General features: G+C 34.8%; 1 pseudogene; it reads left to right on the top strand.

Moving 5' to 3' along the window:
- The first annotated feature begins 2,383 nt into the window (after positions 1 to 2,383).
- Positions 2,384 to 25,883, top strand: part of LOC126004318 (inhibitor of nuclear factor kappa-B kinase subunit alpha-like) — a 61,288-nt pseudogene continuing 37,788 nt past the window's right edge.

Genomic DNA, 25,883 nt, shown 5'->3' with positions numbered 1-25,883 from the left:
TGTATTTCTCCTACCTCTTTGTCTTCACTGTGTTTTCCATTTTTCTTGTTCTTATCCCTATCTCCACATTTTCCCTGTTTTCTCTTATTTTATTTTTAATCTCATTCAGAGGCCGCTATTGATGTTTAGGGATTAAGACTGATGAGATTTAGGGTGTCAGGAATAAAGGCTTGAAGTGTCAGGAATAGAGAACATGGATTGTCTGTATGTAAGACAGACACCCTACTGCAGTTACCCTCTAGATTCCTCATTCCCCTTTAAGTGTGCTTTACAAGGGCTTTAGTTGTTGTTCAATATAGTTGATTCCTTCCACTACATGATCTTTTAAAAATATTTGGTTGGCCTGGAGAGATAGCACAGCGGCGTTTGCCTTGCAAGCAGCTGATCCAGGACCAAAGGTGGTTGGTTCAAAAATCGGTGTCCCATATGGTTCCAGTGCCTGCCAGGAGCTACTTCTAAGCAGACAGCCAGGAGTAACCCCTGAGCACCACCGGGTGTGGCCCAAAAAAGCAAAAAAAAATTTTGGTTGTAGCTCCAAAGACCTCCAAGCACCATTGTGTGTCAGGGTAACCTGGGCACTGCAGGGTCTAGGCAACATAATGCTCTCTGCCCTCTTTCATTGAATCTGTACCTCATTTGATCAATGGACTCCTGGGCTTCCTAAATACTGTTTGAGAGATCATCTTTTCAAAAATTATTGGTAAGTTTAATATCTGTATATGTATCTAGAATAATCTCTTCTGATGATTTTAAAAGATCTGTATAATTCCTTTTTCCTGTAAGAGAAGATTGACAGGTTCTACTCATAGCCTTCTGTCCAACCTTTTGCAAAAAACTTCCTTCTCTAAGTCCCTAAACTATGATCTCTGCAATGAAATACATTAAAAAACAAACAAAGAGCAGGGAGACTTGGGACATTGGTGATGGGAATGTTGCACTGGTGATGGATGGTATTCTTTACATGACTGAAACCCAAACAACACAATCATGTATGTAATCAAGGTGTTTAAATAAAAAATATATATTAAAAAAAAAAACAAACAAAGTAGGGTTCAGAGTGATGGTGCAGCTTAAATAGGTCACTTTCACTTGCTGTACATGTAGAAAACACAGGTCTAATATTCCCAGCATCCCATATAAGATGCCACTTGGTTTAATTATGGACCATGATGAGTGTGGCCCCAAGTGAGCAAAATTTAAAAAAAAAATTTTTAAAAATGATCTTTGGACAAGAGTTAAAGTGCAGCCAAAATCTAATTTGATCCCCAGCATCCTAGGTACAGAACTAGGAGTAAGCCTTGAGAATCCTAAGAAGGATATAAACCCACCAAATAAATAATTAATTAAAAATTTTTTTCAGGGGCTGGAGCAATGGCACAGCAGTAGGGTGCTTGCCTTGCACATGGCTGTTCCGGGACTGATAGAAATTTGTTCCCCTGGTCTCCCATATGGTCCTCCAAGCCAGGAGTGATTTCTGAGCCTGTAGCCAGGAGTAACCCCTAAACGTCACAGGGTGTGGCCCAAAATCCAAAAAAACCTTTTTCTCAAAATAATAGAGCTGGAATTCTCATATTAGACAACTCATAAGTAAAGTTATAATTTTTATATATATTTTTAATTATCTTTATTTAAACACCGTGATTAAAAATATGATTGTAGTTGTATGATAACAGTCATTTAAAGAAAACCCCCCTTCACCAGTGTAAGATTCCCACCACCAGTGATAGTTTTCAGTGTAGTTATTTTTCTAACTGCATTCATCACTCTATGTGGTGAGCTTCATGTCATGAGCTGCACCTACATGGGAAAATGGTCGGAAATAAGGGTTGGGACTGAGGCAGTAAAAGATTAGAAATGAGCTTTGTAGGGCAGTATCAAGGTCACAATACAAGATGGATACTATGCATTTATAAAATATATGCATACAATACTATCAATAGGAGACCAAGGAGAAAAAATTTCCAGTGACTGTCCAAACATAAACCAGTGCTAGAACGACCTGCACTCCTCCCAAAGTGCATTCCCATTACTGTAGGAAGAGGTAGGGGGGAAAGCCTGATGACCCCTATAGAGCTCACCTGGACTGGTGCCCAGGGAAGGCCTGGAGTTCAGGGGAAAAAGAGAGGATGGATGGGGGGCTGCCAAGCATCCCAGAACTCCCCAGGCTAGGGAGAAGGCCTCCAGCATGGGGCCTCCCGAAACCCCATACCTGGTAAGAGCTGGCCTCTAGAATCAAAGAGGAAATCGGAAGCCAGATATCTGCCCAACCTCCTCTCCATGCACCTCCCCCGTGGAGTCTGGAGAGAAGGGGAAAGCCTGAGGACCCCTAAGGGTCCACCTGAACCCACCTCTGGTCATCTGAGCTGGCACCTAGGGAGGCCTGATGTCAGGAATAAAAGACAAAGATGGCTGGGGGCCTGAGAAGCCTCTCAGCACTCCCCAGGTAAGGGAGAAGTCCTCCGGCGTGGGGCCTCCCCAAACCCCATACCTGGCAAGAGCTAGCCTCCAGAATCAAAGAGGAAACCTGAAGCCAGAAATCTGCCCACCCTCCTCCCCATGCACCTCCCCCCCTGGGGTACAGAAGGAGGGGGGAAGCCTGAGGACCCCTTAGAGTCCACCAGAATCCACTTCTGGCCATCTGAGATGGCACCCAGGGAAGGCCTGGAGTCAGGGATAAAGAGGGGTATGGCTGGGGGCCTGCCAAGCCTCACAGCACTCCCCAGGCTAGGGAGAAGGCCTCTGGTATGGGGCCTTCCCAAACCACATACCTGGCAAGAACTGGCCTCTAGAATCAAAGAGGAAACTGGAAGCCAGATATCTGCCCGACCTCCTCCCCATGCACCTCTCCCCTGGAGTACGGAGGGAGGGGGGGAAGCCTGAGGACCCTTAAGAATCCACCTGCACCCACTTTTGGTCATCTGAGCTGGCACCCACGGTAGGCCTGGAGTCAGGGAAAAAGACAAGGATGGCTGGAGGCCTGCTAAGCCTCCCAGCACTCCCCAGCCTAGGGAGAGGGACTCTGGCCTGGGGCCTCCCCAAACCCCATACCTGGCAAGAGCTGGTCTCCAGAATCAAAGAGGAAACCAGAAGCCAGATATCTGCCCACCCTCCTCCCCATGCACCTCCCCCCTGGAGTACAGTGGGAGGGAGGGAAGCCTGAGGACCCCTAAGGATCTACCTGAACCTACTTCTGGCCATTTGAGCTGGCACCTAGGGATGGCCTGGTGTCCAGGGGAAAAAGAGGGGTATGTCTGGAGGCTTCTCAAGCCTCCCAGCACTCCCCAGGCCAAGGAGAAGGCCTTAGGCATAGGGTCTCCCCAAACCCCATACCTGGCATCCAGATTCAAAGAGGAAACCGGAAGCCAGATATCTGGCTGCCCTCCTCCCCATGCACCTCCCCCCTGGAGTATGGAGGGAGGGGGGAAGCCTGAGAACCCCAAAGAGTTCTCCCCATGCAATTCCCCCCCTGAAGTACAGAAGGAGGAGGGAAACCTGAGGACCACTAAGAATCCACCTGAACCCACTTCTGGCCATCTGAGCTGGTACCCAGGGAGGACCTGGAGTCCAGGGGAAAAAAAAAACAGGGTACTGCTGGGGATCTGCCAAGCCTCCCAGCACTTCTCAAGCTAGGGAGAAGGCCTCTGGCATGGGGCCTCCCCAAACCCCGTGCCTGGTAAGAGCTGGCCTCCAGAATCAAAGAGGAAATTGGAAGTCAGATATCTGCACAACTTCCTCCCTATGCATCTTCCTCATGGAGTATGGAGGGAAGGGGAAGCCTGAGGACCCCTAAGGGTCTACTGGAACCCACTTCTGGCCATCGGAGCTGGCACCCAGGGAGGCATGGAGTCAGGGAAAAAAGACAAGGATGGCTGAGGGCCTGCCAAGCCTCCCAGCACTCCCCAGGCTAGGGAGAAGTTCTCCGGCGTGGGGCCTCTCCAAACCCCATACCTGGCAAAAGCTGGCCTCCAGAAACAAAGAGGAAACTGGAAGACAGATATCTGCCCACCCTCCTCTCCATGCACCTCCCCCCTGGAGTACGAAGGAAGGTGGGAAGCCTGAGAACCCTTAAGAGTCCACCTGAACACACTTCTGGCCTTCTGAGCTGGCTGGGGGCCTGCCAAACCTCCCAGCACTCTCTAGGTTAGGGAGAGGGCCTCCGGCATGGGGCCTCCCCAAACCCCATATCTGGTAAGAGCTGGCCTCCAGAATCAAAGAGGAAATCGGAAGCCAGATGTCTGCCCAACCTACTCCCCATGCGAGGGATGGGGAAGCCTGAGGACCCCTAAGAATCCACCTGAACCCACTTCTGGCCATCTGAGCCGGTACCCAAAGAGGGCTTGGAGTCCAGGGGAAAAAGAGGGGAATAGCTGGGGGCCTGCCAAGCCTCCCAGCACTTCCCAGGCTAGGGAGAAGGCCTCCAGCATGGGGTCTCCCCATACCCCATGCCTGGCAAGAGTTGCATAAGCTCAGTTTTTCAGATCTGTTATTTCAGTGTGAAAATTCTAATTTCAGTCGTCAAATTTTCTTGATTCTTAATTGTGCTTCAGTCATGTCCATCGATGCTTTTTTTGAGCTCCCTGAACATCTTCCATCTTCCATAATTTAACTCTAAACTTCTTATTTGAGAGGATAACTAGCTGTTTCCTACTTTTTAGATTATCAGAGCAGCCATCTTGATTTCTTTAAACAAGGGGTGTTCTGCAAAATTTCTCCATTGGTAAGGCTGTAGATTGCTTCTTACAATGTGGAGAAATGGAATTCAGGGGTTAAAAGATAAGTGCAGCCACGGAGCAGAGAGGCTGCGCTTCTCGGGTGTGGGTTCTGGAGAGATTATGGTCCTTGTTTTTAGGCTGGCTCAGCAGGACAAAGGCAGAGAGCATGGCCGCCATCTTTTTTAAATCTCTGGGTGCCCAATCACATGGCAGGAATCAGCCCCACATTCGTGGGGTGAGAACATCTTACTGGGTGTGGGTCCTGGAGGGATTATGGTTCTTGGTGTATCTAGGCTGGATCAGCAGGAAAGAGGGAAAGTTATAATTTTATACTATAGGTAGAATCTCCATTTTTAAAATTAAAAATTTTAAGCATTATTAATAGTAACAATGCCCTTATTTTAAACTTTACTATTTACTATTTGTTCTATATATTAAAGTGCTTCATCATAATGATTAGTAGTAAAGGTATCAAAATTTTAAATTACAAAATCATGAGACAGAGAAGTAGTGCAACAGTTAGGTTACTTGCCTTATACATGACTGACCTAGTTTCATCTCCTGCATCCATGTGGTCCACCAACTTTTGCCAGAAATGATCTTTGAGCACAGAGTCAGGGTTACTTACAGAGTATTTAAAAATAACTTTAAATAAAATTACAGAATCATATTTTTCACAAATTGAGTAATCTATAGAATGGAACTGACACCAAAATGTAGAATTTTTGTAATTTCTCCATATATTATGTTGTTATCTGAAATAAAAAAATCCATTTTTAAATATTAAGGTGCTGAAATAATAATAAAAATGTTGTGATATCACATAATTAGGGTAACTTTGGTTTAATTCAGTATGCCATGGGATTCCTTCTCAATTTTTCTTTTTAATTCATATCTCTGATTTGTCAAATGTCTATGTATTTAGATTCACACTACAATATTTATTGTAAAGTTACAATATATAAAATGCCTTTATTTTGTAACAATCCTCTTCTAGTTGATGACTAAGAAACATAGACAATTGTTAAAATAATATATTTCTGGATAAAACTAACAATTGCCAAGTTAATAAAAGCATAGTAAACTGAAGCAGGCAAAGAAAGAAAGTGAGTTTATCTTTTGGATTATATTTTCTACTATGGATTTAATGATTTTTCTAGAACATGGAAGAGATGTGGAGAACAGCTCAATAGAGAATGGAGTGGGGGAAATAAAATGCAAGTTTTCTGGAGAAATAACACAGGTGTTAAGTGCTTGCCTTATATATATATATATATATATATATATATATATATATATATATATATATATATATATATATATATATATAGCAGACCTTAGTTTGAGTTTTGTCATCACGTAGGTCACCTGAACTACACACCAGTGGTAAAGAAATATTTACAGTCACTTAGATGTGTAGATACTTGGAAAACCTTCTAAAATTTGAATCTAGACTCCACAGAGAAACTCTTGATAAACAGAACTAAGCCAAGATATCAATATTTTGAAATCCATACAAAATTACCAAATCACTTTGATTTTTAATGAGATTACTTTAATCCTAGAATAGCCTTACTCACTATTATCTCTCTGGCCTTTATATGGTATTTGTATACATATGCATATAACATGTTATACAACATATATGGTATTTTATACAATGTTTATGATATATGAATGATCTGTAACATATACATATAACCTATCTATGTTATATAACATATACTATACATATTTTGTCCTAAATCTTAAACAAATAACCTAAAGACTTAAGCTAATTATTTTAGTCTGTACTAGAAAAATAATGTGAATATAATGGAATATGTAATACTTTGTTAGATAATTATCCATCCTGTGTAAATAAGCATCTGGGTTCTAGGGTAGTTCAGTAACTCAGTATGTGATGGTATTAAGTGGCTTGATGGATTTATTTTGGCTCTCCTCTTTGGTTTAAAATAGATTTTAAGCTCCATATGTTCACAGTAAGATCACCAATAGCAAAAGAGGAAGATAGAGGATTCTTTGTTAGCAAATAAAGATTTTATCAAAAGTAACTTTCTTACTTTCCTTCAAATTGCATTGAATGTATCTAATTTTTGTAGAGGTAGCTGAAATTTAGAATGTAAAATGGGGAATCTTTGAGTTAACTATGATAATGTTTCCCAAGGAGTGATTTTTGTGACCTAAACAAATTTTTACTTATTTTTAAGTAAGTGAGAGAGAGAATTATCTTGGCCAAGACAACCCCTAAAATATAAACATCCACGTCCCATTTTCTTCACCATTCTGTATCTGGCATATAAAATGTGCCTAAAATTAATATTTTCATTGACTATTGAACAATTTATTTACTTTTGTTCATTTTATATTACTGTTTCTCCAACATAAAAGGATATTAGGCTGTTCATAATGAACATAAGAATATAAAAATATAAATGCACTTAAATAATAACTAGGATGCATCAATAGTAAAATGCAACTCCTTAAAAGTTTTATAAGATTAAGTTTCAAAGTATGCATATACTTTTAGATAAAAATGCAATGTTTTATGACTTTTCTATGGCTAAATCTATACAGTAAATTCAATTATATGTGGTGATATACAGAGTATTGTATATTCATATTCAAACATTTCAATATATATTGTAGATCTAGCATACAATAGCGTGTACTCATTACAATTTACGAGACATATCTATGTAAAACTTAGAAATAGCTTTAAACTAAATTTTGCAAATGAAGATAATCTTAATATTTTCAATCAGCTTTTAATTGTTTTTGGACATTATTAAATAATTTAAAACATTTTCTCTAGAAATTAGACTTTTTAGATATATGATAAAAGACTCAAATTTTAAGAAGTGAAATATGCAAAATTTGACTGCCATTTGGAATTAATTTATAAATTAGATTGCTTTTTTATCATCTTATTGTGGTAAAATTATTTAAGTGCATGTAATTTTTTTTGCTTTTTACATTAATGGGATGGCAAAGGATGTGGGTGATAAAAATAATAACTAATATATATATTATATATATTATATATATATATTGAGCCATGCACCAGAGTTTTCAATAGTCACATAAATAAGCTAATTTGCCCAAGTTCACAGAACTAGTAATTAGTATAATTTCCAGATACACGCGTGTCTAAAGTAAGCACTCTCCCTGTAACAATTATTTTTGTATGATGTCAGTTCATCAGTAACTTTATTAAATTCATACTCTATTATTAAAAGATTCTTTAGGAAATAGTCAGCTAATGGAAATTTATTTTTATTACACATATATGACATGATTTTTAGACATATATAACATGATTTTGTCAGAATTTTCTACAGAGGATTTAAAATACCAATCTGTTATTTCTCTGCCATCTCTTTGTTTCTCATTTCTAGACTATTATCATATAAACCTTTTTAAATTTGATTTTAGATTTATGCATTATATTTATATTTAAAATAATTGCCCCAAAGTTTTGTTTTATAATTTTGGACTTCACTCATAATATATAAGTATATATATGATAGAGATGCACAATCAAAAAGAGACTTTCTCCTATTTACTAACAAAGTAGATATAAAGTGATCTTTTTAGCCATGTTTGTTTTTATGACAAATGAATCAAGAATCCTTTTACTTCTATATTTGGTAGTAGCAGTTGAATCTCATTCATTTATTGCATATTGAAACTCATCATGTGCAATGAAGGATAAATGTTGATATTTCTTTCCCATGAAAATAAAAGTAATTTATCATGCATCTGTAGGTATTTATTGTGTTCTCATCACTAGAGCATAAATCAGTGTATAATGTAACCTCATTCTGAACCCTGCAGTGTAAATAACTGAGTGAAATATGTCACTACCACCTTGAAGGTACCACCTCTGCATAATGTAACTCTGGTCAATGAGTTATCCTAACTTATGGAAATATCTCCATTTTGAGCCCCAGAACTGTGTTTAAGAAATATCTCACGCATCTGATTCAATCATTCATCTCTGAAAATTTTAATTATACAGAATAAAAATTTATTGGGACTTTGATTTCTGCTTTGAGTTCTGTTTATTACATTCTTCAATGATCTTTTTTATTCTGTTACAATTACATTAACAAGTCCTCTTTATTGTGAGTACCACAGATTTCTTCAAAATACCTGTTATTTTGCTATATTCAATCATTGTCCTTGTTTTTTTTTTGGTTTGTTATTTTTTTGGGGTTTTCCTACTTACCTTCCACAATAATGTTGTACTAATATTGCCTGCCTTTCTTGAATGATTACAATGTTTTCCAACTTCTGGCATTTTATTTGTGTCCTCGAATGACACCAATTTTGACACATAAAGGTGAAATCATGAAGAAATTTAAATGACCCAGTGAATTATGATAAGAATTCAAGTCCACAGAAGGCACTAAGAATTGGGTATTTCAAATTTTCTCTGCAAAGTGCATGGACACTTTTTCTGTTTCTGTTAAGGAAAACAAACCCATTATAATGTAGCATTGTTTTTTTTTTTTCTTTTGTGAGCATGCAATCTGTGTCACAGAATGTTATTTTCTACATAAAGATGACAGATTGCTAGGCAACAGAGGTTTTTCTTATTTTTTTTCCTGCTTTAGCCATATGGCCAAAGGTTGCAAATTTATTATTAGAGGAAAACTTGCTAAAAATCTTATGGGTTCAACACATGTTCAGTAGCACAGGGTCATCCTGAAGAAGCCAAGGACAAGAAGATCAACACTCATTGGCATGGAAATAATGAGAGGTCTATTTAGTAAAACCTTACAGATAGTAGCAGAATATATATTTTCTTACTGTCCTTTGTTTATACCACTTGATCTGGCCTCTAGAGATCAGGTCAAAGGATATAACACCCAGTACCATCAATTAGCTGTATTAGATTCCTCTTAGCAACTCTAAATCCTTTACTTTCAAGTAGTAGATCAACCACACCTCTTCTCCATAACAAAGAAGATGCTCTGTAAATTGTTTGCTTCAAGGCATATAATCATTTTATTCTTGCTAGCTCCCCCTATTAAATTCTGACCTTATCAAAAGACCTAAGCACATCCAAACTAAGGCCAATTGACCAATCAATACACTAAGCAGTAAGAGACACTAACTGCAGTATGGCTTCATTCAGGTATTTTATTTCAAATGGCTAGATTTTCCCCCATTAGCATAAATAATAAAAATCCTCTTCTGTAAATCTGATTCCCAGTCCATCTTCTTAAATTACATTTGCCATGATTAAATAGGCTACCAAGAACAGATTTGTTATTGGCAATAAGTCTTAACAGAATTTTAGGATCTGTAAAACAGTATAGTGTTTTTATGTATCAATGACATTATTTAAATCATTAATAAAGGTCTGTTTGAACATAGTGATGTCTTTCCAAGTGTGAATGGTTTTGATAAGGCCACTTACTTAGGACCTTTTGATATAATCTAAATGTTTAATAAGATTAAAAGAAACATATTCTAACCATTGCAATAATTTCAAATATCATGATTGATATATTGCACAGAAGAATTAGAAAAATACAAATAATATATTTATAATATATTGTGGTTAACTTTTCAAATGTAATAACATAACATTTTAGAGTGCACAAAAATCTATGAAAGCTTTTGGCAATATTTCAAGATAGACCAAGTAGGTTTTCTTTTTAATTTCATGTTTTGATGAACCCTTCATAAATATGACAAACTTTTTAGTACAAATAAAATTTTGCTAAGGTTATATTTGGCTATGAATAGTAGTAATTTCTCTTTTATTTCTAGAGAATCAAGCTTGTTCAGTAAGTTTTGCTTAAATAAAACAATCTCAAAATTATAGAAAGTTACATTTGAACACATGTAAAAACATTAATTATATGACATATTAGTTAGTACCCTTAGGTTTGAATGCTTATTATTGGAGTTATAAAATGTTGAGTTATTTAAACATGTTTTATCATATATAAAATTATTAAAAAGGGAATAACAGAAATATTTAAACATCATACTAGCCATAATGTAGGCCCTTATGTTTAAAGCCTATATAACAAGATTTGTCTATTTGATTAGTTTAAATAGAGGTATCAGTGACAGGTTTATATGTAAAGTTCAATAGTATAGAAAATAAAAAAATTAACAATGACAATAATTTACTATATTATAAATAAATATTATAATTAATATATTTTTGTAACAGTAAATTTATCACAATTATTATAATAAGTAATTTCTTATCAAAATATATAATATACTTAGACTCCAGGGGAATAGACAGCGACCATTCAACCCCAAACCCTAGATCCCAAACATAGAACTGACACAGTTCTCCACAACAAACTTTCTCTGGGACATTCTTAACATTACTCTGACACCACCCGGAGCCAGTTTTGAAATGACATTCCAACAATGAGGAAATGGCAACAAACTGATCTAAGAGCAGGTTGCCTTACCTCACCACCTAAGGACAAGATGAAATCAGAAGACATGTAATCTTTTGATCTGTGCAAAAGCCAAGATTGCTATCTACAGAAGACTGACTGTGGCAACCATGACTGGGAAGAACTTATCCTGGGATCAATAAAAAAGACCTTAGTCTAGGCTTAGGTCTAAGTTCTGTACAACAACCAAAGTCTCTAATTCCAGAGGTCTGATTGAGACAACTGCAACTGAGCAGGTCTTCTGGAAACATAATGAAAGACTCTATTCTATCCTAGTCTCTATTCTATCCTAGGATCAGTGCGAAAACCAAGACCATCAACTACAGAAGACTGATTAAAACAACAGTGATGAAACAGAACTTCTAGAACCATAAATAAAGACTCCATCCTAGGATCCATTCTTTGACCTGTGCAGATACTAAGATTTCTAGAAACAGAGGTCTGATTTTATCATACATGACAGAGTGAACAGTTTCCAGACACCACAAAAGGTCCTAGGGGAGAGTAAAAGAACATGTATGAAGCCTGTAGTTATTCCCATTACAGTATACTTTAAGGGCAGTGCAACCCTGTATCTCTTGGACCAAGGGAATTGCCTTTCTAATCTCCTCAATATTTACTGTGCCTATGCAAAAAAAAAAAGGCAACACAAAATAATTTTTTTATTGTTGTTGTCGACGTTATTTCCATTTTTTGTGCTTTGTTTTGTTTTTATTTTAGGACCTTGGTTATTGTGTGGTGATTGTCTTTATTGCTATGGTGATTTTTGAATTATTTGTTTGATTTTTTTTGTATTGTTATGTTTTCTTTCTTTTTCCCTTTCTTCTCTCAAATTGATATTTATAGCCTCTAGAAGGATTCTGCCATTTTTTGCTTGTTTGATTTTTACCCTATTTTATTTTTTCTTTCCTTCAAATAGAACCACATAACTTGAATATCTTGTTCCTCCTCACAAATGAAGAGGAAATAATGAAGGGTACCAAAACCAAACAGTCATATGAACATTGAGTAGAAATAAAAAAATGATCAGACTTAAATACCAAAGACAAACAACAACACATTAGATAACCAATCTACAACAAGCTAGACACAGAGGGGACCACTTATACTAGCAACCCAGGAGGGGGATATGGGATGCATACTGGGAAAAAAGGTGGAGGGATGACAACATTGGTGGTGGGAATGTCCTTGATTCAATGTCACTATGTACCTAAAATATTACTGTGAAAGATATGTAATCCACTTTGGTCAAAATAAAAATTATTATTATAAAAAAGCAATTAGAATTTACTAGGAAATACATATAAATAATATACCATTTCATACTGATAGCAGAATAAGACTAGAAGAGTTAACTAAAAGTTTAAAATACAATGACATTTAATTTTAGCATTCTTATTCATCTGCATGAGTTATAGAAAAGTAGCAATTAAAAAATCAAAACCTATTCAAGAACCAAAAAACAATGAAAATTAGGTTTGAGACAGCTTCTTACTTTGAAATTACATTGTCTTTATTTTCTAATGAGTTCAACCAGTTCAAAACAGGAAAACTGAAATAGCTGGAGAATGTATTAAAGATGAATTTCAGAAAGTAGAATTGCATAGTGAAGCAGATGAGTTAAAATGTCCATAGTTTATAAACAAAAAAGTTCACCAGGCAGGAAATATTATTGACAAACTGGCACATGAAGAAGGTACTAATAAGTGACTATTTCAAACAGGCTGTAATTCCATTAATAATGTCGAAGCTGATCACATTTCTTCAACTCTTATTTTAAAAGCTTCCCATTGATAACACTACTAAACTATTTCCTTATAATAAATTATAAAAATACTAATTATATCAAATTATTATATAGGTATCCCTCATATGTTAGTGCTATATGTGTTCGTTGAGAACAGGGTCCAGAGAGATAGATCAGTAGGTCAATTGTTTGCTTTTCATGCAGTGAATGTAGGCGCTGTCCCTGGTATTGATCATTATCCCCTGAGATTTGTCAGGAGTGATCCCTGAACACTGGAGTCAGTTCTAAGCACAATTGGGGTAGCCCACATAAAGCCAGTAACAAAATAGCTGAGAACAGTAATCTCACCAAAGTGATATATTGAAAATCATGACATTCATTACTTCTTAATGCAATCATAAAATTTTATTATGCAAATTTATTTATTTATTTTTTCTTTATTTATTATACAGTAAAATGAATTTGTAAAACTAAAGCATAGAGTGCATTTATCTACTAGGATTCCAAATGGGCTAGTTGTAGTCAAATTTTGAACAGTTAGGAATCCAGAATATTGAATAAATCAATCATGAGAAATCAATATAAGATGTGTTGCAGTTTATTTTCATTGGATTGTAACTAGGGATGCTCAATTGAATACTGAATATTAATTTGAATATGAATATGTTGATAAGAAAACTAGAAAGATAGTACAGAGGCAGGGTGTTTGCCTTGCATAAAATTGACCCGAATACAATCCCCAACACCTTTTATAGATTAGCATTTGATAGATACTTTTTCTGTCCACAATGTCTAGCCCTCCTCCCATGTGACTTGAACTGAACAATAAAGATCATCAGACAGGACAGTTGTTGTTCAATCCCTAATGCTAAAAGCAGTAGGCCCCATACTTTCTCTCTTATGTCTGTCTTGTATTTTAAGCCACCTATTGTGCACTTGCTTTAAACCCTTTTACCCAGGGATGGATTTTGGCAAGTGGCACCTCATAGTTTTCTTATACTAAAATGTAAATAGTCAACATATGAAAACAGAGAGATATAACTAAATTGACATATAATAGGTGTTTTATTAAAAGTATAGTGTGACTTTGCATTATATGTCATCAATATTATAATCATGAGTATACATCAAAATAATTATCATAGTTATTTTGGGTCTAGTATGATTAGGAAAGATAAATTACTTAGAAACAATAAAATTATATTATTATTATTTCTTGATTGAGAATTAGTACAGCCTGTCTTCAATAGGAGAAATATCACTAATCATGAATAAATAGCAGACATAACATAATAAAGAAGTTAATAAGTTCTCTTTAATAATAAATAAATATGACTCACATGGAAGTTATATTAGAAAAACATAACCCAACTTTTGTATGTGAAGTATTTATAATAAGCTACTATGTAAAAAAACTTAGAGAATAATGACTAGAAGAGGAAGGAAAAAATTAATTTCCAGATAGCTATTTCATTCTAATAGTAAAGTTGACATGTTAGAAGAGTTTTAAATCATTTGTAATAAATAAATTGAACATATATGTAATACAAGATTAAAACATTAATACTGATAAAATAACATATAAGTGTCTAAAATTATAGAAATTTTGCATCTTGTGAACATACACATAAAAGCATTGTAGAAACAACTAGCATCACCAATGCTGAATATACTTCCATGACTCCACTATACTTAGAGTGATATCCAACTGAGACCTGTGCACATATCTATCAGAAAACATATATATGTATACTGATAGCAGAATTTCTGTTATTGGGGAAGTTTTGTGGGCAACACTGGACAATGCTTAAGACCTATTCCTGAGTCTTTGCTAAGGGATTATTCCATAGTGGTTCTTGGGGGTGCCATGTGAATCAAAAATAAATTGGTTTTCAACAGACAAGTGGCTCATACCCCTGGATATCAGTCAATCTCTTCATAGCAACATTAATAAAAAGTGCTATCAACAGGAAAAATACTACTTTATGATTTAGGGGAGGTTTTCACAATTATTATAAAAATTGAAATTTTTTATATAATACATGTATGTTACATTTAACAGTAAAATTGTATGATACATTTTTATATATTTTAAAATTAATATGTGCTACCTTACTTAACTGTCACTTACTTTTCTTAAAATTAGTGGCTTCACCCTGCAAGAAAAGGCAACCAATTCCCCTGCAGATTCATGCTGCACGGCCCTCCCTACCAACTCCCCCCTAACATGGACTGTTACTTGAAACCGGACTTAGCTCTAAAAGTATCCCCAATGCAAGAACTCTTCCAAGACCTCCTTACCGCAAATATTTTGCCAATCTCAAGAAGGTCAGGGTGTGTGATGGAAAGGTGCCTGGGAACCCACACACCATAAGAAAATCCCAAAAGACAATGGGGAAACCTATACTTCCAACATAAGTATAAGACCTGTATTACACCACCTCTTTACCTGCTTTTCCCCAAAAGTAAGGTAATCTCTTGCATCACTTTGTTCCTTTAATTACTTTGTTAATTCATTTTCTTAAATGTTTGTTCTACATATACATATGTGAGCACATATATTTTTATTCCTATTTTTATCTTTTTTGGGTGTGTGACCTGTTTCTGTTTTCTTCTCTGTCCACCCTCAAATGCACCTACAATATAATGTAGCACCATTTCTCCCTGTAAAGGCACACTAAAAAAAGGGGAAATCTTACATATAAAAAAGAGCTCTTATCTGCTAGGGATAAGAACTCATACTTGTTTAGAATACAGGGATATCTCCCACCTTGAAAATATGTCACACGGACCCAACTTAGACCTCAGATGATTAGACACCATCTGTCCAGCCTGGAACCCTGGATCCCAGACATAGAATTGACACAATTCTTCACAACAGCTACAGGAAACAAATACCATCTGGGACATCCTTAATACTGCTGGGCCACCGACAAGTGCCAGCTCTAATATGATATCCTAACAATGAGGAAAATGGGAGCAATTTGACCTAAGAGCAGGTTATCCTACCTCACCAGCTAACGATAAGACAAAATCAGATTTGTCACCCTTTGGTTGGTCCAAAAGCCAAGATCGCAATTTACAGATGACTGGCTGCTAGAAACATGACCAGACTGTATATATCTTGGGACCAATAAAAAAGCCCTAGTCTAGGGTTTGAACTACAACCTGCACAACAACCATGGTCCCCAGTTCCAAAGGACTGACAGAGACAATTGCAATGGAATGGGGCTCTGGAAACACAATGAAAGACGCTATCCTAGGTTCCATCCTAGGATCAGTGCAAAGACCAAGACCACCAACCACAGAAGATGGATTTAAAATGACACTGAGGGAACAGAACTTCTAGAACCACAAAGAAAGACTTCATCGTAAGTCCCACTCCTGGACCTGTGCAGATACTGACATCTCTAGATACAGAGGTCTGATTTTATCACCCAGGACAGAGCAGAAGTCTTCCAAACACCACGAAAGCACCACTGGGAGAGTAAATGAACCTGAGCGGAGTCTATAGTTAATCTCATGACAATATACTCCAACGGTGAGAAAACTCATATCTTTAGGCCAAGTAAATTCCTTCAAGAATGACTCCAATATTTACTGTGCCAGTGCAGGGGGGGGGCCGAAGGCAAAAAGCACAAAACATTTTTTATTTATTATTTTTTATCTTCTTTTTTCTTCTTCTTATTATTATTTTTATTTACCTATCTACTTTTTGTTGATTTCTTTGTTTTGGTATGGTTATTGAAGTTGTTGTCCCCATTTATATTTATTTATTTTTCTTCTTTTCTTTTCTTTCTTTATGTGCTCTGCCATGTTTTTTATCTCAAGACCATGGCTTTTTTTGTGGTGTTTATCGTTATTGTTGAAGTGCTCACTGGATATTTGACACTTCTTTTTGTACTGTTGTGGTGTTTCACCTTCTTTTTCTCCTTCATCTCTCAAACCGATGATGAGAGCCTCTAGAAGGATTCCGTCCATTTTCGGCATATTAGACTTTTATCTCAGTTTATTACTTTTCTCTTCTTCAAACAAAACCACATAACTTGAACTATCTAGTCCTGCCTCCCAGTTAGAGGTGGAAATAAGGGAGGTACCAAGACCAAGACTACTAAGTAGTAAGCTAGGTACAGAGGGGACCACATATTCTCGCAGCCCTGGGGGTGAGGGAGGGATATGGGAAGTAGGACGATATAGGAGGTGTAGGGAGGACAAATCGGTGATGCGAATCCCCCTGATTTTATGTAAATATGTACCTAAAGTATTATCGTCAACAATATGTAAGCCACTATGATCAAAGTAAAAATTATATTAAAAATTAGTGGCTTCAGTGAAACCTTATATAATTCATTTTCTATCTTTTGATTTGTTAAATATTTTGAAATGTTTGATATAACTCTGCAAAGAAGAGAGCACCCTCTGACCTTAGATATTTTATCTTAAGGTTCTTTTCCAATCTCTTCTACTGTATGGAGTTGTTTTGCATTTGATCTTCCAGTTCACTGATTCTGTCCTCGGCTTCTATTACCCTATTGGAGAGGCTTTCCATTGAGTTTTTCAGTTCAGCTATCGTGTTTTTCAGTTTTGTTATTTCAGTTTGAAGTTTTCTGATTTTTGTCTTTTTGTCCTGTTCACCTAGAGCTATGTTTTCTTTGCTTTCTATGAGTATTCTCATATTTCTATTCTAAACTTCTTATCTGAGAGATTAATCAGATGGTTGGTATTTTGGGGGACATCAGAGCTATCATTTTCATTCTCTGTTGCTGGTGTTTATCTGCGAGGTTTCACCATTGTCCCGATTGTAGTGTGTTTTTTTTTTTTTCTTCCTGTTATGGTGGAGCCTTTAAGAGAGTCTAAGAGCCTCTAGGAGAGCAATTTTGCTAGGTCCTTCTTTGCCCACTCAGGAGAGGTTCTGAACACAGAAGAGTAGAGAAACACACAAAAGCGACATGCACAGTCTCTCCCAATTGTTAATCTCACAGCAGGGGCAGATTCCTCTGGCCTGACTTTACAGACAAAGACCCTGCCTTTCTGCAAGTTACCACTGATAGCTGGTTTTCACTCACTGACTCAGTCTTTCTTGTTTTTTTGGCCTAAGCAAATCTAGGAGAGTGTTTTTGCTGGGCCCTTCTTGGCCCACTCAGGAGAGGTTCAGGAGAACAGTAGAGAAACACATGCCAGATATTTTATCAATGTTTCTTTTATATACTTTAAATCTCTGTAAAATTTATTCTGATGACATGATATTGAACTCAGGAAGCCACTGTTAATTTTACTTATTACAAATTTTATTAAAAACCCAGTAAAATAATACATTTTAACTTAAATGCTGCAAGTTACCCAGATTCAGTACTGTGTGGGTCACAACAATAACATAAAAATATTGTTTATGCATTTCATTAGTATGATATCTATAGTTTGAAGAAGCTCTCCCCTGCCAAGTGATTTGAGAAACCCAATACCTATTTTTCTTACAAAATGTTTATTTTCACTGTATTCAAAGAGATCTCTATATAACAATCACCCATTTTTCTATCAGTTACACTTTGCTGAAAGTGTGATCAGTTAGTCTCTGAAAATTATGTAAATTAGGACAGTGTGAAGGACACTAGGAAATAAAGTTTCCTATAAACTATATTTCAAATGACAATATTAATACCATTTTGACCTTCTTTCTTTATCCTTGCAAAGCCCTGTGAGCTGTGAGAATGATCTTTTTTTCTTAGCTGAGAATGATGTATATTTTCTGAGAAGATACGTTGCTATTTTTATTTTTAAAATTCCAAAAGTTTAAATTTCCCTTAACCTTCCAGAACAAAAATGAGCTCTTGATCAGGAAGTTTTGAAAATGTTATATTATGTTAAAACAAGATAGTTTATTTATATTAAATTATTAATAAATTATAAATACATTAGATAAATTAATTATAGATTATATGAAAAATATATGCATTATATAAATAAATGATAAATGTATTTATTAATAAATTTGAACAAGTTTAATAAACTCTGATTGGCATTCACTTATGGTTTAAAATTAAAGTTAGAGGACAAACACTATCAGATTGTTTCCTGACATTTTTTATTTTAAATCATCTTGCTTTTTATTTATAAATAATAATGAACAAAAGAGTGTCTAAGAAGTTTTTTTGTTAGGTAGTTTAGAGAATATATTTCTGATGTTTACTTCCAGTAGGTTGTGGCTTTCTGAATTGTCAAAAATAGAAGATACCCAAAAGTTCAATATATTTCTGGTTGACACAGTGCTTTCACAAAATTAGTTGTGAAGTTGTCTTTATACATTAACCCTTTATGAATAGAAGCAATATCCTGTGTAGTCATATACTAATATCCATGGACTTGCTGGATTGAGAAGTAGAGGAAGCAAAGTAAAAGCCAGGTTCTTGTGTTTAGTTATTCATATTGCTTAAGGAATATATAGATCAAGTTTGTATGGTGAAATTTAAGAAAGAAGTCTGACAGATAAATGAAGGAAATGTTTTATCTTAAAAAAATCTTATGAAATTTCAAATTTGCTGCCACAGTCTCTGGATATCATATGTGAGGACATGACACCTATAATTATCTTAAAATGAACAGAAGGTTTGTCTTGAATGAAGACCTGTCACTAATATGGGTGAATTGTATTACCTGTTTCAATATTCATCAAATCTGTTCAATCATCTGTTTCACATTTTACATTATGTAACTTTTATATAAATATGCACAGTATTCTGCCTTTTAATATGCCAATTTGTTAACTTGAAATAGAATTTATTCTTTAATTTTTATTCTAAGTAGATCTAAATTTATCTATATTAACTCTTTAATGATGTATATGGAAATATTAGTAAATACACATAGTAGTGTTGTCAGTTATTGTCAATAACTCTTCTGGTAATAAATAAAGATCAAGTTGTAACTAAATGCCTGTTAAAGATTCAAGGAAACTGACAAAGTATGTTATATTTTATATAAAAATTTTGAATTATTAAGTGACAACCTGTCATTTAAAATATATTCATATTGAAGAACCATGACAACAGGGAACATTTGTATTCTGAAAATGAATTTCTCATTTATAAGGGTTAATTAAAATTATTAAGAAAATACATATGAAGAATCCAATTTTAATTATGTCCAAAATAGTAATAACACATGTTTGTAAAGATAAAAAGTCACAAATCCAAAAAAGACTTGAAGAGATACAATATTTTGAATGGAGTTACCCTCTTTCTTGGTAGCTGCGGGAGAAGGCTAGACCTTGTGTGAAGCGAATTTCAAAGGCCTCTGTAAGGCTAAGAACAACAGTGAATACCAGAGTAGAAAGCTCTTCTCTTTGACAACTTTCTAAAAATGACACTCAGCCCATGTTTCTGAGGCAGCTTAGAAAAAGCACAATATAAGCAGCTTCCCCAAACATCTCAGTGTTTTCCATTCTAGAGGCATTCCCATTTCTACTTTGTGTATGTTAGTTCTCCCCTTTACAAACAGCACTCTATTCTTGACTTTGCATCCTCTAGAATTAATATTTTTTGATTAACAAAGCACTTTGCTTCACTTTCTTATTTTTCTTGAAATCTTATCTGCATCAAAAGATAAGGAAATAAAATGGAAATTGGGATGAATTGATAATCTCACCGGTTTTAAATTCATAAGGTACAGTGGATCAGAGTGCAGCTTGCAGATGCCTCAGTTTGACTGGACCTGAGTGATATCACTTCCCAAGCTTTTAGTGAGTTTAATTGTTTGGAAAACAAACAACATAAAACAAGAGTAAATTAAAAGTTTGCAGTATATAAAATTAGGTGGTTCATAATTCGATGTATAAAACCAATTAAACATAGTTAGATTTTTCTTTTTATGCCAAGATACATTGAGATTTTGGCGGGAGTTACAGTATAGATTCCTGAGCACAAAGCCAGGAGTATGACTTGAGCAAAGTAGATAGGAGTCCCAACTAAACAATAAAAAAAAGTGTACTTTATAAAAAATAATACCCTTATTGTAATGATGAGAATTAGTATACAAGGGGAAAAGCAGAAGGGATGATTCGCAGATTATGCATTTTGAAATATCATAGAAATGTCTATATAATTTACTTTATTACTGAAAGATATGAGAGGGAAAACATTTGTTTAAAATTAGTACAGTTTCACTGAAGAATTTTTTCAGAAGCACATAAAATTTAAATGGTGTGAAGATAATGAGACAAAATATACAAATGGTGTATGAAATCGATATAAAAGTTTTTAGAAGTGAAAAAAAGTACAGAACTTCTCTTGCACTATGTATTTGGAGATTATTTGGCCAGTGTTTGGTGTGAGTATAGATGTCAAAAGACAAACAATTATTCCCCCTCCCTTTTTGTCTTTCAGGGACACAAAGTCTGCAGTGCTCAGAGTTTACTCTTGGCTCTGAGCTGTTCAGGAAACCACATGTGGTCTCTTCTCAATCAAAAGATTCCTTAGCACATACTAGACATTTTTCAACTTAAGTTGATTTCCTGTAGGTAAGGTTCCCCTTTTCTATTGTGTTCTTCCTGTGCTTTATGGAGGATATTGGCATCTTGAAGTGGAAGTAGATCTTCATGACCATATCCTGTGATTCTGATGTTGTCTTGAGTTTATAGTGTTAGAATCTATCTGAGTCCTCAGACACACAATCGGTATTCAAGAATTAGAGAAGCCCATTTTATTACTGGAATTGGGTTCATGAACTCTATTTAATGTTGTTTTCAAGATTCTTTTTTACTTTCTTAACAGGGCAAAAAGGTATAATAAAAATAGAATGGAGACATTAAAATCTAAACTGGTATGTCAGGATTTCCTGTGAATTTATCTTTCAATATTCTCTCCAGCTTTAGTTCCATGGATTAAAATGGTGACTGGACTATCTATATACAGGTTTTCATTTCCTCTTGTTTACTCTAATGAGTCACAAGGGCATCCTGGGTTATTAGTTCCCCCAGCTAGTAGACACTTGATTACTTCCTTTTCCATTTATTTTATTTTCCTACTTATTCTTTTGGGAATATGGCCTTCTGAACAATCTTCCATTTACATGGTTCCTCTTCCCTCTGGAGTTGATTATTTTTAGAATGATCAAAAGGATGCCTGGCAAATAACCATTTTGTTTGCCAAAGCAACAAAATTTCATATTGATGAATTTTTTTCAATATGCTTTTTATTTTTGCATTTTATGTTTTACTATAACTATGGATCAGTAACAGTATCTCAGAGGTTTGCTTCATGAGAATACAGAAATATCTATGGCATATAGATGATCCTTCCAATTAGTTTTAAAACAAATCTAGACCTCTAATGTTTTCAGATCTGATAATATTTAACTTCAACACCTACAAACTGACTTTAAGAAGTATTATTATAATTCAACTAGTTTTTAGTTGAATTGTAGATTTTCAGATAATTATAGCTAATTTAATTAGCATTTTGATGTTTTTCAATAAATTTTATTTGAATATATGATATTGCATTTTTGAGAGCACAAGAATATTTTGGAAAAAAGTGTACTATATTATGTATTGGTAGAGACATCTTTAACTTATAATTCACTATTTATGTAATGTCTGAATAAGTTTTAAAGATCAATAACCACTTCATTGTTTAGATATTAATAAAGAGTCCTTTAAAAGAATGGTAAGACAAAAATCACAGATCCATGTGCTCTTTCTGATATTCCTAAAGATGCCTGGATAGCATTACTATAAAAATCTATATAGTCATAAACTGTGTATACTAAGAAACTCTACTAGTCTCAAACAAATTTGTGTTTCCTTGTATCCATATTATTAATCTTTACTGTATTTTAGGCCCCCATTCAGTCTTTAATATATGTAAGAACTTTAATTAAATATGAGAAGCAAAAGCAAAATATATATCATTTTATACTTATTTTAATTGCTTAAAGCTATATTTTTATCATCATAACTGATATACAAGCAAAAACATCTCTCTAAACCTGAGAGATTGTACAGTGGTAAGGTACTTGCCTTGTATGTGTCAGACTAGGGTTGATACATAGCACCCCTTTATATTCTTCAGAGCACTTCCAGGAGTGATTTTCAAATGCAAAATTTAGGAGTAAGCAATAAGATAAAGCCACCTCCTAAAAATACAACTCCTTAACCAGGTAGCTAAATGGTGGAGTAAATACTGTCAGATTCTGTCACATCTAGAGCCATTCTTTATATAGTAGAAAAACAAGCAAAAACACATACACTAATCTTTAAGATACACAGGCTATTATTTACTAATTTTTGATAAATAGATGTTACTTCAAGAAATTGTCACTTTTGCATAATTTCAGATATTTAAAATAGGTATGTATAGTCAAATAAAGTAACTCATCAAATTAATATTATAATTTATGTATTCCTTAACTGACCAATCCATAAATGTATCTATGAGTATATATGTATAATATGATTTTGCAGGGATATTTACCAATATTCATCTAGGATACTACTCACATTTCTTAAAATATAAACAAAATTTTATTGATAACTAGACTATTAATTTTGTTAATTTTGGCTCTCTAGTCTTGTTTATAATTGTGTTACATGATTTTCTTATGGACTATATACACTTCAAAAATAAGACCATGATTTATTTATATTTCTGACAGTAGTAGAATGTCCTATACACCGCAAATATTTCATTCAACATATATCCACTAAATAGAAGATACTTAAGTAAAAGGGAAAGGAGGTAGTTGTTTACATTTGTTCTTACAAATCTCAGAGTATGCTTTAGCACACAGGTGTGGCCTAATATCTTCTTTGTACCTATCAAAAAATATTAGAGCCTAGAAATAGTGGAACAGGAGGGTACTTGCCTTGCATACAATCAAACTGGGTTTGATCCCTGACATAATATGTGGTCCCCAGAAAAACCACCAGATGGAATTCCTGAGTGTAGAGACAAGAGTAACCCCTGAGCATTCCTGAGTATAACCCAAAATGTGAAAAATTATTTGCACACACAAAACTCATAGCAACTTCATCAAAAATGGGGAGAAGGTGAGTGCATATATTAAGCAGTTCCCTATGTGATGTATTACTTGATAATAAAGTTTATTAAATACCCCTATTGATTATACTTTTACTAGTTAAACTAACCAATCATTCTGTCCAGTTTATTTATTTATTTATTTATTTATTTATTTATTTATTTATTGCTTTTTGGGCCACACCCAGTCACATTTAGAGGTTACTCCTGGCTCTGCACTCAGAAATTGCTCTTGGTTTGGGGGACCATATGGGACACCAGGGGGTCAAACCACAGTCCAGCCTAGGTTAGCGTGTACAAGGCAAATGTCCTACCACTTGCACTACCACTGTGGCACCATACTGTCCAATTTAAATAAAGAATATCTTAAGGATTCTATATATTATAAAAACAGATATATAAATATAAGTATAATAGTAAATATATTAGATAATGAAGCATAAGAGGATGAACATCAGTTATGAAGAGAAAAAAGCAATTTTGTTATCTAACATATTTAATACTATAATCATTTATATATCCTCTTTGAGAATAATCTACATTAATCAACATTTTCTGAATACTGTTGATTAAGATTTAACTTTATTTAAAATTGTTGAATACAAAGGACTGTCTTTGGTAAATAGTAGATAAATTATTGGTTAACAGTTCTGAGCAAAGTCTGAGAAAAAAACCCTAGGACAGAATTAACCTAGACATGTAAAGAGAAGTTAGAACTGTAGAGTAGAGAAAAAGAAAAATACAACAATAAGAATATTTGTGAAAATTAAGATATTTTTAATGAATTGTTTAAATCATTTTAAATCATTGTCAGAAGGTTTACAAAAAAGAAAAAGAACTATAAGGAAAGAGTAGATGTGAGACAGTTAATTTATGCTAAGAAGGGAGAGTTTGAGTTGGCTCTGTTCTCTATGAATAGACTCCTAGGTAATTCAGTGACTCAAAGACACAGGGTTCTGTGTCTACTAATGTTTGTAATGTATGATTGCACAGGTGAGGATTCTCCAAGGAAATTGATTGACTCAGTGCTTAATCAACTACGACTCAGAAGAGGGACTGATTGATCTCCAACAAAGATCTAAAAAATAGGTTAAATAAAAGAAAAAAATATACTAGAAAATCAAGTAAAATCTAAATTGTCTAATCTACATGGAGGCTAAATTTAGTAATAATTTAGACTGACTTTAGTAAATTAAGTGATGCTATTAAATAAAATGTACTTCCAATGAATATAAAGCTACTATATCCAATGTATCTTTCCTAGGAAAATACCATTATATAGTATTCATGATTTCACATGCATTTCATTTATGTTTGTTTGGCGTCATAACAGACAGCACTCTGGTTACTTCTGGCTCTGAGCTCAAGAATCACTTTTTGTTATTGTTTGTTTTGGGCCACATCTGGCTGTGCTCAGGGTTTACTTTTGCCTCTATGCTCAAAAGTCGCTCCTCGTAGGTCAAGGGACCATATAAGATGCTGAAAATCGAACCGAGGTCTGTCCTGGGTCATTTGTGTGTATGGCAAATGCCCTACCACTGTACTATTGCTCTGGCCCACAGGAATTATTTTTAGAAGGCTCAGGGGAATATATGGAATGCTGGAAATCGAATCTGGGTGAACCACGTGCAAGATAAAAGCCCTACCTGCTGTGCTACAGAACAGATCCCTCACATGCACATTTAAATTAATTACTTAGAACATTATTTTTAGAGAACATTAACAAAGCATACATAAATAATTTTAAAATAATTTCTTTTGCCACGTCATAAAATATAAATATGAAAATAGCTCGTTGCCTCCAGCACCTGTTGCTAAGATGTGTAGTTCTGATTAGCTCCATACAGAACACAACAGAAACCACTGTATTTATCTCTGCTCTGTTTGGAAAAGAAGCCAAATTCTTTAAATAGTTCTTGCTAAGATTAGTATTTTAAAAACCTTATTCTGCCAATCA

Source organism: Suncus etruscus, chromosome 3 (genome assembly GCF_024139225.1).
Source record: "Suncus etruscus isolate mSunEtr1 chromosome 3, mSunEtr1.pri.cur, whole genome shotgun sequence".
Classification (NCBI taxonomy): Eukaryota; Metazoa; Chordata; class Mammalia; order Eulipotyphla; family Soricidae; genus Suncus; species Suncus etruscus.
This window is presented reverse-complemented; position numbering and strand designations above follow the sequence as displayed.